Source organism: Prionailurus bengalensis, chromosome D1 (genome assembly GCF_016509475.1).
Source record: "Prionailurus bengalensis isolate Pbe53 chromosome D1, Fcat_Pben_1.1_paternal_pri, whole genome shotgun sequence".
Taxonomy (NCBI): Eukaryota; Metazoa; Chordata; class Mammalia; order Carnivora; family Felidae; genus Prionailurus; species Prionailurus bengalensis.
In genome coordinates this window covers 85,200,558-85,216,495 of record NC_057346.1, presented here as the reverse complement: position 1 = coordinate 85,216,495, position 15,938 = coordinate 85,200,558, and positions in this window count along the sequence as shown.

Below are 15,938 nucleotides of genomic sequence, written 5' to 3'. Positions count from 1 at the left end.
CTCAACCTCATACTAATATGCCAATGTGAGCAGGTTACTTGATCTCCTTGGCTCCTCATTTATTCATTGTAAACTAGAAACGATCACACTCAGCCCAAGGGTTGACAACACATGTAAGGCATTTAGCATAATGCTTGGCACATGGTAAGAGCTCATAGCCATTTATAATGAAGATTACCATGTTAATGCTTCTAGTATCCCATAAAAAGATCTGGCCTTTTTATGTCAATAAAGGAGAGATGTAAGTATCTCCCTTGGTAAATCATTGATATTCATTTATTCACTCAATTTATTGAGCCCTAACTACATACCAGGTATTGTTCTAGGCACTAAGGACACCACAGTGAATAAACAAACTGTCCTTTCCACATGCAAGTCGGGAGACAGACTAAATAAGATAGAAAAAGTGAATTGTATAGTATGTTTGGGAGATGGAGGAGGTTAAAGCTTTAGGTGCGATACCTCAGGAAAGCACTCTGAGAAAGCAACATTCGAGTTAAGACCAAATTTCACCATGCAGGCACTGTAGTAACAGCAACTCAGTCAGAGGGGACAGCAAGTGCAAAGGCCCTGAATCAGGAACATGCTGAGTGTGTAAGGACTAGCACACAGGCTAGTGTCCTGGAGGAGGCTGTAGAAGGAATGAAGATGGTGCGTGAGTGTTTGGTTGGTGGCTTGTTGATGAGGGACTTTGAGTGAGATGGGAAGCCATTAGATACGATTGTTTCATATCCTTTAAAATAATTTCTGATACAAAATCATGGAAGAAGAAATAGGCAATGGAAGAGTGTCCAAGGGATGTAGACCATATGCTAATAGTGGAAAAGTGGAAAAATCTGCTGCTGCTTGTTGACAGGGCTTATCCAGCCACCCTCCAGATCTTCCCAGTTTGGAAATTTCATCTTATCTCCACTGAAAGACCTAATTTGACTGAAGGTAACAGTTCAAGTTTAATGAAGATAGCTGATTGCAGGCATCTGGCATCATCATCATCCAAGGAGATGAGCTTGTTTTATTCTCGTGTGTGTGTGTGTGTGTGTGTGTGTGTGTGTGTGTGTGTGTGTTTGTGTGTGTGTGACTTCCATTGCCATGGACACAATTCTCTCCTAAGAATATGAAACTCAACCCTCTCTCCTCTCTCTGTACCAGCAACAAGTCTTCTAAAGCATCCATGGAGGGTATGTTTATTTCTCTTTCTTCTTGAAATGATTAGAAAATAAAGTATTGGAGTGAGAAACTGAGACAATAACTAAAAAGAACAAAGTTGTGTGGGGAGGGTTGAGGGCACTCCATTGTAGCTTGTTCTTATGGCTGTAGAGGGGGCAATCACTGAAACAAATTTCCGTCTCTTGGTAGATTTGGAATGTCGACTTTCTTGGTAAGACTATATCAGTGATATGCTTTTCTCTATTATGACTCAGATTTAAGGTGTATCCTTTACCCGTGTCAACAAGTATAAACACATGTTTGAATGTCTTTTTTTCCATAGTCCAAGTTGATATTAACCAGAATTCATTTCAGATAAAAATCTTAACAAGCACTTGAATTCAAAGGTGAGAGTGCATTCCATTCCGTTCTCATTTTATGGAGTAACTTTCTTGCCAGCTCCAGGTTGGCACCTTGACTCTCTTGCAAAAGACAGTTCTCAGGAGTGCCTACAGAGTAGGGAACATCTCTGACCACCCCCCACCACTTTGAAGGCAAGAGGGATTGATTCCTTGGTGTTGCCTAAGGTTTGCAGCATTGGAGGCAATTCTGTGAATTTTGAACTTTTAAAACATCTCTTTATATTTTGAAAAGTGAAATAGTTTAGTTCAATTCTCCCTTTTGCTATTCATTTCAAGATTGTCACAGCAGGGTTTGCTAAAGGACCAAAGACAACTGTGAACCCCTTAAAAGGCAGTTTTCCTCTATAAATGTTACATAGGCAGATTGCTTGGGACTGCATTTATTCATTTCCCAACATTCATTACCATACTTCATCTTAGATTAATTTCTTGACAATGCTGACTGATCACTTTGTGAGCACCATCCCAAAATGGGAATTGAATCACTTCCTCCAGCCCAGAGGGCAGCCTTCATCTACTTGGGATGACAAAGATCTACGGTCCCTTGATCCAGTCATCTGTTTCTTAGTCAGCGTCCCTTTAGCTGAGGCACCTGAGCTATTGGGTGCTACCAGCCTGTCTGATGACTTTTAAGTCTTTTCTTATCACTAATCAACCTGCCTTATCAAAATCTTTAACCTTGAATGTGAAGAAAACCTGGCTGTTTGTGTGGCCATAAATGCCTCCTCACAACAGAACATTTCCCACCCTTGTATTAGGAAGGTATAAACTGGTACTCTTTGTTTCAGTGCTGTTCTGTGAAGTGGGACAGGAAAACAGGTGATGTCAGTGGCTTCAGGAAGCATCCACAACAGTAGTGGATCATTCTTTGGTTTCATAGGGTAGGGTCTAGTTTGTGATCATCTGCAATGGCAGACGCAGACCTCAGGACCAGGGAGAGCGCTGTGGCAAGTGGTGTAAAAGGATCTCTGTGACAGGAATATGCAGACATGGGTTTAGCTAGCTCTCGCTTCATTAGATAGATCCATCTTCTTGGTTGCAGAGAGACTTGAACCAACTAAAAACTACCTATACTATCTGTATAATATTATGCAATTAGACAATCTCTGCTATTAGTATAGAGCAAAAAAATAATCTATTCTTATTTGCTGAATCCTGGGGAAAAATGGAATTGAAATATTTTCTACTGTTTTCTACTATTTTCTACTAATAATGACCCAATATTTCCTACTAATCATGACCCAAATCATTATCATCACTAAACCTACCCACACTGGCGAACACACACTCTGGGAAGGGAGAGAGGGTGCAGGAGGGTTGAATCAGTGAATGAATGAGGACCTGCTAGTAAAAATAAGGACCAAAGGATATAAAAGGAATATCAAATCATTCTGTGCAGTAAACCCAACTGAAGCAAAATGGTATCAATCCTCCTTTTTCAATCAAAGACTAAGCATTCTGGTAAATAAAATGAAATGATTTGGGGAAATGTAATTTACTTTAGTAGAAATACAATATTCCAATTTAAGAGTAACTTACATATAATCAAGTACATGAGAGACAGTGGGGTTCAAAATGTCCTTTTAATCTGTAATAAGCCAAGCATTGTAATGAGAGTAGTATCTAAACGGCTTTCCCCTTCTTGTGGTCTACACCAAAGAAGATGATTAGCCTGGCTTAGCTACAGAGAAGCAGCCTCCTAAGCAGGGGAGGGGGTGAATGTGTCCTTCCTCTGGGAAAATGCTGGGAACCAAGAAGGCTTGTAAACATCAAGGGACAGGTGTATCCTTTTTTTTGCTCTTCACAGTTGAGGATCTGGAACATTCCAGGCTGCCTCCAAAATTGGCAGCAAAAAAAGCTTAACCAGCTGTAAAAGAATGGAAAAGGTATATCTAAAGGGGCAAACTCTTTCATGCCCTAGGGATGCTTTGGCCTCTTGTAAGAGATTCTGTCCACCTCAGTCTCTCCTCGCCTGAGGGAGGGCTGAAGCTAGCCAACCTGGGGCTTAGAAGTAGGTCCATAGCTGCTTCATGGCTTGTTTTCTAAACACGTCCAAATCAGAGACAGATCAAGACCAAGCTCAAATAGAGGATTTTTAGGCACGGGGTAAACTCGAATTTTTTGATTAGAGAAATGAGAGCTGAGGCAAGAGAGTGCTAATGAAAGATTCCAGGCAAAAACGTCAGGGCCAGCTGCCAGCTCACAGACTGAGCTTGGCAGACAGACAGTGGAGCTCTGACAGGGAGTTTCTCTGTGCATTTTAGAAGAAAGCAAAATGGATCTAAATGCAGCGAACCTATTGATTTATTCTCTTTGTACTGGACATGGCTTTTTATTAAAGAAAGCAGATATTCAATAGTGTTAACTAGTAATGGGGATTGACTTTTCGCTAATTGCACAGACCTTGGCATTAATACACTTTAATGGAACCTGGGCTCTGCGTCCCTCAGATCAATCCTGAAGTTTTTCTCTAACTCTTTCTGGTCAAAGGACATGAATAGCATTGTAACTGAGGGAGACCTTTTTTAATCTTTCTTTCTTTCTTTTAATTCATGGAATGAATAGTCTGAGGAACTTTCTTTTATTCCACAGGACCAGAGAGAGGGATAGTTTGTACAGAAAGTCTGTGGTCTGAACTGACTGTGGAGTTTGGTGTCGGCTGTTTAGAATTCAGTAATGAATGCTGGAAAAGAGTTTGGCTCCCCATGCACCTGGCTGGGTCCTACCCGTGCTGGATTCTCTGAGGCGGAAGACTCATCACTCATTCATCACTCATTGTTGGATTTATTAAAAGTAAATAGGATCCCTGACAGACGCTGAGCTCACACACAGACCTGGAACCAGCGATGTGAGAATATATATTGCTCTCACGAACCCCTAATAGAATCTGATCTCACCCAAAGGCAAAACACCATGGAATACCAGATCCTGCCAGGAAGGAGGACATTCCTGAAATTCCCAGGATGGCAAATGTTCCATCTCCTGTTCTCTAGATTCTTCCCCTGGCCCAGCAGGGCAAAGATGACCTTCTCAGACATAATGTTTCAAATCCAAACCATGAGACTGTGAGGTTTTCAAAAAAGGATGTTTGTGTCTTATTCATCTTTGAATACAATGCCCAGAGTCAGAGTGGCAAACTGCATTTAATTCATGACTTTAACCTCTTTCTAGCTGTGTGGCATTGATTGAGCCAGGCGCTTTGGGCTGCTACGTCTTTACCTAAAAGAAAATAAAAAGGGCACAAGAAACATATGCTTTGCAGAGTTGTTTGGGGATTAAGTTAAGATACTGTAAAGCTTTTACTCATTACACTCAAAGCTTTTTAGCTCATTGAGGGCACATAGTAAACTCCAGAGAAGGACAGTTAGGAGTTCATCATCTTGGAATCTTTTGAGCTTAGACATTGGGCATTTGGTAAATGGAGTTCAGTGAATGGGTTCATTCTTTGCTTCAGCTATTTTTATGCCTGCTATGTGCCAGCCACGGTTCTGCAGGGTACAGGCAGACACATCCCCTGACCTCATGGAGTTTACAGTTTGGTGAGGACATAGGCAATAAGTAAATGAGGAAAGAATGACTAAACTATCTGAAATGTGATTTAGGATAGTGATAAGTGCTGTGAAAGAAATTAAACAAGATAAAGGAATAGGAAGTAACTGTGTCTGTGAGAGAAGAGAGAAGGGTGGGGGAGGCAGAGAGCGAGGGGCTGTCGGGGAGACAAGTGAATAAATAACTGGACAGAAATTCTTCAAGTACCCATCATGCACCTCCCCCAGCTTGTTTCAATTCCCCTGACCATGTGCTAACTCAATAACTTCTCTTTTCACCTAAGGATTTTCGTGCTACAGAGTTTGTCACTATGTAGTGAGGTGACGTAACTCCCATTATCCAAACCTCCGTATGCCTTGCATCCTTTTTCCTAAAGTGTCCCCCACCCAAACCCAGGACTTCACCTCAAAAACGAACGCTACAATCTGGGAATTTTTCAACAATATAATTTGCTCGAGGGAGTCAGGAAAATGCCTCTCCTTTTACATCTGACTTCTGTACCTCCAGCTTGCCTCTGGAAGGGGACAGCTACGGATTCAAGATGTCTTGGGCCTGGAAGGAGTCTTTGCTTTCTATCTGGCTCTGCAAAGTATAACAAAACTAGACTGCCATATTGAATTATTTTCAGCAGTAGAAATTCTTCGGTGCCCCATCTCAGACCAGGCTCTAATTTGAAAGTAATAACATTTGGGCAAAGCTCAGATGCACTAAGTTGCTGCCGAGGGCTTGGTGGGTTTTGAGGTAATTGGTTTTACTCAGTTGCTGATGCTTCACTTGGACAAATGAGAAATCAAACTACAGCTCAGTTTGCAGAAAAGCCCACGTCAGCAGTTTATTCTGACTACTATTTCAGAGCTTGTTATGTTATTGGCAATAAAATGCAACTAATATACTGTTAATTAATATTGCATCCTACAGCTAATTTATCACATTATTAATCAGAGTGATAAAACCAGGGAAAATGCAGCTCACCTTTACTGTCTTTTCATCTGTCTCAAACACTGGTATTTATGCACAAATACATGTTTTGGTCAACACTGCCAAGTGTTTGGTTGTTCCTGGATGAGTGTATTCTATTTTCAAACAGTAACTTGCCCCTCAGGAATATTTTATTTAGCAAGACAGGACTTCAAGTGAAAGGGTAACCATTTCTGATCGTAACCTTGGCTTTGTGCTTCTGGTAATTATCCTTTAATTGCATTACCCTATTTGAAATAGAGTTGTAATTGGAAAAAAACAATTTGACATTCCCTGATGCTTACTCTGACATGCACTATTTGCTTTTTATTCAAATGTAAATTCTCTCCATAATACTATCAAAGAAAGAAAAAAAAATTAAGCAAAATTGAAATGTCAGTTGCAATTTCTGACGTGCAGGCAGTGTCATTCACTCGTGCTGTCTGGAAGGCAAGACTTTCGGTTCAGATGGAAAAAAAAAATCAAGCTATGAAATTAGCATGCTCTGAGGAGAGGGAGAGATGGATGGCGGAATCACAGATCCATCCATACGTGTCCACTTTGCACAATGGCTCCAAAATATCAGACAAGCTGCCAGCTATAATTTTTGGATGAATAAGCCTTTCTGCTTTACTATAAAAAAATGTTTTTGGTTAAAAAACCGAAGGATAATACACTTAACTCTAGAGTTATTTCACCTTAAGCTTCTTGAGGGTGTAATTTTAATTTGGAGCATGTGATATGTGATAGGCTCCAGCGATTTCAGCCCCCTGAGTCTCACCCTTTTGTAATCTCTTCCCTTTGAGAGTGAGCTGGACCTTCTGACTTGCTTCTAATGAATAGAACATGGCAAAAGTAATGGGATGTCACTTCCAAGATTAGGTTACACAAAGTGCTGTGGCTTCTGCCTTGGGCTTCTCTGTTTTGCCCTCCCATGTGCTCACTCTGAGGGAAGCCAACTACCATGTTGTGACCTGCCCTATGGAGAGGCCATGTAGTAACTGAGAGAGGTCTCTGGCTGACAGCCAGAAGGGAATGGAGGCCCTCATCCAAGAGCTCATGAGGAACCCAGTCCTGCCAACGGGATGGAAGTGAATCATTGCTCAGTTGAACTTTCAGATGAGCCTGCAGCCCCGGCCGACACCTGACTGCAACCTCCAGAGAGACTGTTAAGTCACAGGAACCCAGCTGAGTGGCACCTGGATTCTTGACTGATAGGAACTGTGAGGTAGTATGTGTTCATTATTTTAAGCTGCTAAGTTTCAAGGTAATTTGTTATATGGCAATAGATAACTAATATATAGGGCAGGAGAAAATGGTTACTAAACAAGTAATTGTAGATGTTTGGTTTGCCATGGGACTTGATAGGGAAAAAAATGAACGGTGGTGGAGGAAAACAACAGCTATGCTACTACCTCTACTACTCCTCTACAAAATGAGGAAGAGAATATCTACCCTGTCTTTCTGCAGTAGGTTTCCTCAAATAAGTCACATAAACTTACTGTGCCTCAATTTTCTTATCTTTATCATAGGAATAATTTACTCACAAAATTTTTGAGTTGAAAATGAAATACCAAATGCAAAAGCACTTAGAAAATTTCTAAGTACCATACATAAATGAAATGATTGGTATTAAAAATTTCTAGTACTTTTTCGGCACTTGGGTGGCTCAGTCAGTTAAGTGTCCGACTCTTGGATTTGGCTCAGGTCATGATCTCATGGTTTGTGAGTTCAAGCCTTGCGTCAGGCTCTGCCCTGGCAGCACAAAGCCTGTTTGGGATTCTCTCTTTCTCTCTGCTCCCAACTCTTGCTCTTTCTCTCAAAAATAAATAAATACACACACACACACACACACACACACACACACACACACACACAAATTGCTTGTACTTTGGACAATATCCCTCCAATGTAGGACCACGGTATGATAGAATGAGCACTATGTCTCAGTAGACCTGGATTCGAATCTAGGCTTTTCCACTGCATGGCTGCATGACCTTAAAAAAGGACTTAGGCTCTATCACTTTCAATTTCCTGACACTGAGAAAAAGGGAAATAGGACAAGTAAGTTTTGATCAATAACAGCAGCCTAACAGCATGGGTATAGTAATTGGTCAAAAGTAATTGGTCACTCTGGTCAAAAGTCACAGAAATCCAACCTGAAATAGATTATCTCTAGGATCTACTCTAGATTTTAAAATATTGATTTTTAGTATTTGTTTGGGTTTACTAGGTTCCCAAAGGAATGTGATTGTAATTTTCCTTCACCTAGGACATATGTGTGTCAGAACGAGTGAAAAAAATACATTTCTTGAGAGCATGGTTAGCTAAGTGAATCAATTATACATGCAAATCCTGAGCAAAGGTATTAGAGCAATGATGTCGAAATGCCAGGTATGACAGAGTTGACTACCGGCGACTGTTTCTGATCATCTGATTCTTCCACTCAACATACCTCCAAACACTTCCTTAGGTGTGGAAGTGGTGTTCTTATTCACATACCCCTGAAGTCTGAATTTTGCAGCTATGACCTTCATGATATCACAGGGCCAGGACAAGCCCTTGCATAACCATGAATATAGGTGTCTCCTACTGCCTCACCTGCTCACTTGCTACATCCTAGTCTTGGCCCAAGTATTATTTCCTTTGGTCCCCCCAAACACAAGCAATAGCACTACCCTTTTTCTTATAAGCAGAGTAGAAAGTTGCTTAACCAGAGAGTTCTGAAGATCCTATGAAGGTTCCCTTGACCACACCATCTTTCTCAATGGCTTTCATCAATATCCTTAAGTCTAAGCTTTAGGTCACTTCCTCAAGTTAGAAGGTATTTGGGAAAGTATACTAAATTTGGAAGCAAAAGATATGGGTTGAAATTCAGGTTCTGGCAGAATATAACTGGGGGAATTTAGGCAAAAATTGTGAGTCGGAAGTTAATTGATTAATCTGGGCCTGACTTTTCTCCTCTACAAAATGAGGAAGAGAATATCTACCCTGTCTTTCTGCATGTTTTATGGATTAGGTGAAATAATGATTGAAGAATTATTTTGGAATTTAAAAAGTCCTGTGTGAGTGCTGTGATCCTTAAGGGCTAACACATTGTTCTTTATGTTAGCAGTGATGAGGTCGTCTGTGCAATCCTTAAGACACTGAAAAGAAGGTGACAAGGCTGAGTAAGTTTTAATTGATGAGCACAGGGTGAGGGCATGGGTACATGAATCAGGACCCTTAGATCAAAAGTGAAAGAAATCCAGGGCACCTGGATGGCTCAGTTGCTTAAGTGTCGGACTTCTGCCCAGGTCATGATTTCATGGCTCATGAGCTGGAGACATGCATCAGGATCCTTGCTGCTTGGGATTCTCTCTCTCTCCCTCTCCCTCTCTCTCTGCCCTCCCACACTTTCTCTGTTTCTCTCAAAATAAACTTAAGTGTTTTTTTTTAATGTTTATTTATTTTTGAGAGAGAGAGAGAGAGAGAGAGAGAGAGAGAGAGAGAGACAGAGCAAGAGTGGGGGAGGGACAGAGATAAAGGGAGACACAGAATCCAAAGTGGGCTCCAGGCTCTGAGCTGTCAGCACAGAGCCTGACGCAGGGCTCGAACCCATGAACCACGAGATCATGACCTGAGCCAAAGTCGAACATTCAGGTGCCTCCATCTCAAAATAAACTTTAAAAGTGAAAGAAGTCCAACTCAAAATAGTTTGGGAAAAAGAAGAAACTTTCTAAAAGAGCATTACACTTAACCTAGAGAAGAACAAGGGTGGAATTGCTCCTCATGGAAAACTGGAAAAGGACTCAAATTCAACCTGGGAGAGGCCCCTTCTCTAGTATGTAGACTGTTCTTCCACGTATTGGGAACCTGGCTGATGGGTGCTCCCACCATTCAAATTCTGTTGCTCCCACCACCCAGAGGAGGTGAATCCTCTCCTTAGTTGAAGCTCTAAGTTTTCTAGGGAAGGATTTGCCACCAGTGAACCAACTGTGGCCAGGAAGGCAGAATCCCCAGGGGAACACCTAGCAACTGCCTTTCCCAGAGGGGCAAAAATGCCTGGGAATGACCCTCCAAATGTCCTCCTCAATAAGGCCCTTACCACGTGGCTGGGCTGCTACATACAGTCATCTAGGCTGCACAGTGCCCTGTACACAACAGCCCCATCTGCCCCGGGAGAAAACTAAATGCCAGGAAGCTGCATGAAAGCACTTCATTTCTCAAGGGAATGTACCCCAAAAGGTGATAGCAAAAGAAATCATGTAAAATGTTTATCTTAATGAGAGGGGATGGGAAAAGTTTCCCCTGGGAGGAAGGATGTGCCCATGCCAGAGAAGCCTTCTCAATCCTCTGTCAGAGCCCACCAGTGCAAGGCCCTGGATAGAGATAGGCGATAATTCCATTCTGTTGTAGGGAGAACCCCTACACCTTTCATACTGATGGAGTGGAAGGAGAAACTCCACTCAGCCACTAATATGAATGGGAAAACTACAAAGTAGGAGTTCTCTCTTTTCACACATTAAAGAAATGGTTGCTCTTCCCAATGTTGCTGGAGGCATATTCCAAATTGAGCTGTTAAGGTGGGAGGACTCCAGTCACCTTTGTTACCCTCTGCCAGGATTATTAAGTGGCACTGAACCCACTCCATCTCTCCTACTGAATGCGACCGGGTTAATATTCCTCAAGCCCACAGGCTCTAATCCTCTCCCCACTGCCTGCATTCCCTCATCCGGGCACCCAAAGCCCCCCGCACTATGGCTAAAATCTGCCTTTCCAGGTCCATTTCTCACTTTCTCTCTAGTCCATACATATAGACCTTACTCTCCAATATGTCCAACTGGGGCTTACCTCCAATTCTTCAAGTGAGCTCTTCCTCTGCCTGGAATGTGCTGCCTTTTGACATCTTCCCTGTTTGTCCTTTATGAAGCCTTTCCCGACTCCCCCAAGTAGACATGTCTTCTCTGACTCCCGGAACTGATGGTTTGTACTTCCTTATGGCACTCACCACACTCTGTCTCAGGTAATATTTATACTTGTTATATTTCATCCTTTCAGTGAAAAGATCCTTGAAAGAAAGTTAAAAAAAAATGGTGGTGGCAAATAGGTACATTTCCTATTATGTGCTGACACCACTACCCATTTTAAGTTATTTAATCTTCAATACAGACGAAAAAAATTTACAGAGGAAAAACTGAGGCATGGAGAAGTTTAGTAACTTGCCCAGGGTCACATAGCTAAGTCAGGATTTGAACCCAGGTAGTGCTCCTCCCTGCACCTGTGCTTCTGACCATTATACCACTTCTCATGCAGGCAGAGGTGTGTTTACAGTGAAGCCCACAGAGTTCTTTCCAAGACAGTGTACTTAATTTTTACCTGTAATTTTGTATTCTTTCCTTAGAGAGGCCCTCAAGATTGTGTTAACTTCAGGTTGTATAAAACTGTCTTGCCCATCTTTGAATCCTCCTAAACCTTGATTAGTGACAATGATCATCAGAAGGGTGATGATGATGATTCCAAGCTTTACATAGAGCATTTACAAGGCATTCTCAGCCAGCATCTCACTGGATCCTTAAAACAACCTGGAAGTTAGGTCTGGTCATTGCCACATTTACAGATGGCAAGACTGACCTCAAAGACACTGATTGAGTTTGCCTAAGGCCGCCAAGCTAGTAAGTGATGGAGCTGGAGCTGAAATTCAGGGTTTCTGATCCCATACATCATGCTTCCTCTACTTAGGTATTTGCTGCCTGTGGGTTCTGAGAACCTTTCCAGCGCTTAGTGGATGGCACTCCTCGCCCCCGCCCTGTGCAGACCCATTTGAAGAGCACTCCATCACAGCCAACAATTATCTAAATTGAAGTTGTCCATCCTGCCTTTTAAGTTCTTCTCCAGATAATGAACCTTTTCAACCAACACAGGGTGCTTGATGTTAATCACACAGAGAAATGCAAACTCAATCTATTCACCTTCGAAGGAGATAGAGCCTAAAAGGTATGGGAAGTGCATTTAACTTCCAAGCCCTAATCTTGATCATTTCTACGGGGGGACTTCTTCATCTGCCTGTATTCCAGAGACTTTTCAAACACCTCACACAGTTGCTAAATGATAATAAAAATATGTTTGCCTGTATCTAGACATTTTTTGGTAAGTAGCCTACAATTTATCATTCTGCATTACAGAAAGCCTGGAGAATTATATTATATAGAAGGGTTCAGCTTTTACAGCTGATATGTAAATATATTCCCAAAGCAGAGGAACCCTGGATCCTGTGAATAATGTCTAAACAATGACCCTGGAGAAATCACAATGTCCAGTTATATCCAAGGACACAACAACTCTTAGTATCATGCAGGGAAGTGCCTCCACCAGCAGGCCCTTGTCTTCTTTCTCAGACTTAAGCGGTCAGTGGGAAAAAGGTAAACAGAGGCAGTAGTTAAGTCCTCTGTCCATGGAGTTAGGCCAGCCCGGGTATGACTCCAGCTTCACCCCATAGCAGCAGTATGGCTTACGCGTATCGCTAAATACCATTAATTGATTCGACAAATATTTACCGAGGACTTATTAGAGGGCAGCCAGCGTGGTAGGTACTGAGACAAAGAAGAGAACAAAACAGAAACCACGTCATCAAGTTTTCATTTGAAAAATGGAAATAATTGAAGCACCTATCTTATATGGTTGTGTGAGGATTACAACATGGCAGGGAGCTAGCTCATACTTATCAGTACACAAAATAACAAAATAATCTTTTACTTGGAGTTCAGATTTTAAAAACATCTCAGGATTGTTCATTTGTTTATATTTTGAGTCTCTCCAACCCCCGTTTTTCAGAAAAATTTTCAGGGGTTTCCCTTGATGGGGCCTGATATTAAGTTAAGTTTCTGGTGCTTCAGGCCACATGGGTGGGAACCATGGTAGGAGGTGGGACAGCAGGAGGGTGAGGTACATTCAGCAAATCCAGCCAAGGTCAGAATTTGCAAGGCGGCCTTGGCATAGATACTCCCGACAGAAGGGATTCTGCACATACTTTTTAACCTCTGGAGTTTCTGTCTGCCCAGAACACTATTAAAAGGTTTCAAATGAAGTGTTTAACCTAAATACCTGATGTTGTGGCTCACATTCATTTCGTTTCCTCTTGCCCTCCAGGTCTCAGTGGTTGGGGGTTGAGTTGGATGGCCCAGCCAAGAGATGCTCACTTCTGCCGGGGTTTGGATACCTGTGCTCTCCCTTGGGCCTCTCTGTGATGCACCAGGACCCTAAGCCTGTGAGCCGACCCATCTCTCCCTGGTACACAGACACAAGCCCAGGACCACTCCATCTCTGATGGCCCAGCACCTGCTCTTCCCTCCCATTCCCAGAGAACCAGACTTTTCTTCTTTCATCTTTATATCACTAGGAATCCATTTCCCAGAAAGGCTTAGCATCCATCTCCTTGTCCCCCAGTTTTTGAGATGGGCTGAAACGAGAGGCAAAGTAAATATCTTACGAAATTGCCAATATAAACTATTTTTAACTGAGAGGAAGGAAAGAAGGAAGGCAGGCAAACTTGAAGAAACCAGGGTTGAATTTTGTAATGACTCCTCTGTTCTGCTCTTTAATAATAATTATTACAGTTGACTGAATGCTTCCTCTGTACCAAGCAATGAGCTGAGCAAAGTTTTACATATATCATCTCATTTAATGATCACAACTGAATGGAGTCCCTCTCCACTACCCCACCCCATTAAGTTATTCCCATTTTAAGGATGCAAAAACTGAGGGGCAGAGTTGTCAAGAGACTTGCCCAACGTTCTTAAATATTTGACCACAAGAGCCATGCCTCATCTGCTATATGAGAAGGAGGGGATACAAACCATTAGCATCAACAACTTTCATCACCTTTTGGTAATGCTGTATTTTTGTGATTATTACAGTAATAGTGTTCAGTACAGGAAATTTTTAAATTGTACAACATATGATAGAAAAAATATAAAAGGACATCAGACCAAAGATAAATTCCCTTAACATTTTGGGGTCTCTTTCTGTTTTTCTGCTTTATTTTGTTTTTAAACAAATTTGGAGTTGTCCTGGTTCCCTCGTTTCATACTCCGTCACAAAAAAATAATTAACATCATGAGTATTGCCTCATGTCATTGAAATTTTTCCAAAAAACTTATTTGTTTGCATTATGTTGATACATAAATATTATATACCATTAGTTATTCAACAGTTTTCCTCTTGTTGGAAAATTAGTTGGCAAATTTTGCTATTATAAGGGTGATGAGCATCATTGTACAAAATCTCTATTTTTAAGCCCTAGTGGCAACAATGTTTGTCATTTAGAGGCAATTTCCCCCCTACAAGAAGTCTCATCATTTACACCCTCTGGTTGTTTAGTCATGATGACCTTCGTGCCTGGATGGAGCTGATACATTGCACCTGCTGGAAACAGGCACAGCTGGGCCTGGGCTGTGAGTACCCAGACCAAAGGCCAACAACAGGCAAAGTGACAGCACCTGCAGCTACTCACTGCTTGCTGTTCTGGGCTCAGCTGGGTGAGGATCTCCCAGAAGAAGGAGGGATGAGCGGAGTGGAGAGAGCAACCAATGAGAGCCCGTATGTGACTGTGGACCTGCACATACCTCTCAGAGCACACCACTGCCTGCCGCAGAGCCAGCTCACCTTGATGCCCACCTTTCGCACCTACAGCTGTTTCCTCCTGGGGCCCAGACTCGGGACACTGCACTTCCTGCAGCCCCCAAGCCTTTGCCTTCTCTGCATCAGATTCTTACCTACCAAAGATAAAACAGAGGACAGCAAGCAAAACACTTCCTTTTGTTTATTTTCCCCTTTATTTCCAAAACCTTATTCTTACTTGGTCAAACTCCCGTTCCTGACTCAAAGAAAGGAGGGGACTAACTTCTTTTACCGGGGGTAGGGAGAAGAAAGGAAAGGGAAGGAGGTAGAAATACACCTACTAGATTACATTACCAGTTTATCTCTGGCTTCCTGCTTTCCCTAAGGTGTAATGTTTTTATATTTAAAATATTTAGTCAACAAAATTTGTTGAACATGTAATATATGCCAAGAATTGTGTTTAAAGCAACAGAGGATAGAAATGACCAAGGCTCATCTCAAAAGAAAATTTCACATAAGTTTGCTCTGATTAGCTGCTTTTCCAGAAATGTAGAACATTGCCATTTACTGAGCATCTGTATTAGGTTCTTAAGTTGGCCCATTTAATCCTCATAATATTGCTATCCTGTAGGTCCCACTGTTCACATTTTACATGTAAGGAAATCCCAGGCCTCTAGAAACCAAGTAACTTGTGTGAAGTCATAAAGCCAGGAATGAATAGCAACAATATTCAAATATTCAAATATTCAGGGTTTTCTAAAGCCCATGTTTATAAGAAGCATTCCCCCACCAAAGCGTTTAAGCAAATGGTACTCAAGCAAATGGCACTCCCACTTAACCTTAAGAAATTTTGTTTCTAAATGTATATATTTTGTCCAAAGCAGGTTGGAGAAAACTTCACTGGAAGTTTATAGTAAAACATCGCCCTCTTCTGGACATATGGGCATCATACAATGGAGATGAATACAAAGGATTTAAACGGCAGAACAAAGTACAGTTATGTGCCCAATGATACAATGGAAAGCTGTTGTTATCATTTATCAGGTGTATATCTTACTCTTCAAAGTAAGAAATGGAATGGAAGCAGAAAGACATTTTGGAACCAGCCAAGCAATAATTTTCCATCTATTTTTATGGAGGTGTCTCCTGGGGATAGAAGTAGGTAAAATCTTCAACTATAGGACACACCTTAAGAAACCTGTAATATTACCTAACTATATTAATAACTATAATAACAAGCCATAATAATACCAGGAACATCAGAAT